This window comes from Dermacentor andersoni, chromosome 1 (assembly GCF_023375885.2).
Source record: "Dermacentor andersoni chromosome 1, qqDerAnde1_hic_scaffold, whole genome shotgun sequence".
NCBI lineage: Eukaryota > Metazoa > Arthropoda > Arachnida > Ixodida > Ixodidae > Dermacentor > Dermacentor andersoni.
The window spans coordinates 288,566,511-288,568,537 of NC_092814.1; the positions used below are offsets into that span (position 1 = coordinate 288,566,511).

General features: G+C 46.9%; 1 non-coding gene across 1 annotated transcript; it reads left to right on the forward strand.

The window, feature by feature from the left end:
* The first annotated feature begins 1,019 nt into the window (after nt 1–1,019).
* On the forward strand, nt 1,020–1,093 carry TRNAS-GGA (transfer RNA serine (anticodon GGA)). The gene has a single exon. It is a non-coding gene; the product is annotated as a tRNA-Ser (tRNA).
* Nucleotides 1,094–2,027: the final 934 nt, after the last annotated feature.

The following is a 2,027-nucleotide window of genomic DNA, read 5'->3' on the forward strand; positions in this document are numbered from 1 at the left end:
ATGATTTCCATTAGCGGCAGTAACTTTATGGTTTCAAGAAATGCTGACGCTTTCGTTGGTTTCTCATTATGATCTCTGTTTCTCCTGGCGTGTGGGTGCAAAGTTTTTTTCTTGTTTTTCATCTTTGCAGATATCGTTTAACTTGACTGACCTAGTGGTCGAACTGTAAAGTTACACACAAACGGCGATTCTGCGGAACGTAGCGGAGAAGATTTTGGCCGCGGACATCAACTGCGTATGGCAGTGTTCAAAACTGCAAGTCTCTCAATTGAAGGGGCTGCATGTACCCATCGATTGCACTCATCGGCTATACCTATCGGCTGTACCCATCGGCTGTACCGATCGCCTGCACCCATCACCCGTACCCATTTTTGTATGCATAGCATTGCGCAAGGCGTAACATAGCTGTTCGAACGCACCGACTGAAGAGGTTGTTGCAGGAAATAGCTACATTTTTCACTATCTGTGTCACGCTCAGTGCTTGAACCGTTTTCTTCCGAAATGGTAACCGGTTTTATTTCTTCTGGTTGAGGATCGGGTACTGTTCCGGACAAAATTCAGGGTCGGCTACAGTCTTCTGGCTCCATTCTGGCTAAAGCCGAATTCAAACAGCTACTACCCCCTAGCCTGCCAGACACTTTAACCATGATGGTGCAGTATACTATCTTATTTTATTTTACAGCGAAAGCTGCATATGACTAACCTTCTGTAGTTTTTTCGGCGTCCGGCAACAGAAACGGACTTAGCAATGTCGAATAAACCCATACGGGTGCAAGAGTTTGACGTAGTAGTTCTGCGGAAACCAGCAAGGTGGAGAGAAGTAATGAATAAAGGGAAAATCAGACATCCACCCGTTCGTAGCAATTGCTACAAGATGTAGATGTGGATGTGGAAGTCTGATTTCCCTTTTATTCATTACTTCTCTCCACCTTGCGCGTTTCCGCAGAACTACTACGTCAAACTCTTGCCTTTGCTTCGTGTTGTCGACAAATTCGACTTCGCCCTGCCATCTGCTAGCCGCCTGGTTAGCTCAGATGGTAGAGTGGCTGCCCCGGAAAGGCAGTGGTCCCGGGTTCGAGTCCCGGACCAGGAAGAATTTTTCTTCAACTATGAGGCTTTTCTTTCGAGGAACCCGTGTGGGTTCCCTTTGTAGCAATTGCTATGAACGGGTGGATGTCTCATTTTTCCTTTATCCATACGGGTGCAGTGCGGTGGCGCAGATGTCAAGATGCGGAACAGGTTAGAACGCTTGTGGGGAACAGTAGCGTGACGTCAAGGTTATCCCAGTATATAAGCAGGAAAGGTATCAGTGCTAAAAACAGCTGCGTTATCGATGGGGCGGACATGTATAGTTCATACACCCGAAGAACAACATGCGTACGAGGAGCGCCGGAGGGAACAGCAACGAGAATGTAAACTGCGCCGGAGCAAACGACCAACGACGAAGAACGTTCCCGCGATTGTGAACGAAAATGACCATCACGAGACCGGGCACCTCCGAAAGAGTAACGACGCCAGGCTCACAAGGCAAAAAATGACAACCATTCCACTCTGTGAAGATGGAACGGCAACGAAAGCACTTTGTTTCCGTCTCTGGCGCAGCACGTTCGCTGTCTTTTTAGATGTGAGGACGGGGCGCCCGGCTTAAGTTTTCTCTTTTTTATGCCCTTTTATTAAAAATAACGATGCTGCCCTTGCCGACATTCTCATCTTATTCCTCATGCTGGAGACGAATTATAAATGAGCTGCGCACGCGCGATGAAATGATATGCAGTGCTGTAATGTGAGCAAAGAGAAAGGCCAGTGCAGGAAGTACCCAAGAGACCAGAAAGGTGTAATTAGAAGAGAAGGCAACTTGGGTAATAAGCAGAAGAACGAGATATGGCCTACCGAAAGATTGGGCACTGATTACTAAAAATTACTGAACTTCTGTAACAAGATGCTGAATGCTTAAAAAAGAACAGACTCCAAAAAGGGCACCCTCATACATGCATTTCTTGCGCCCTTTGCCCTTCTTCTTCAATGTT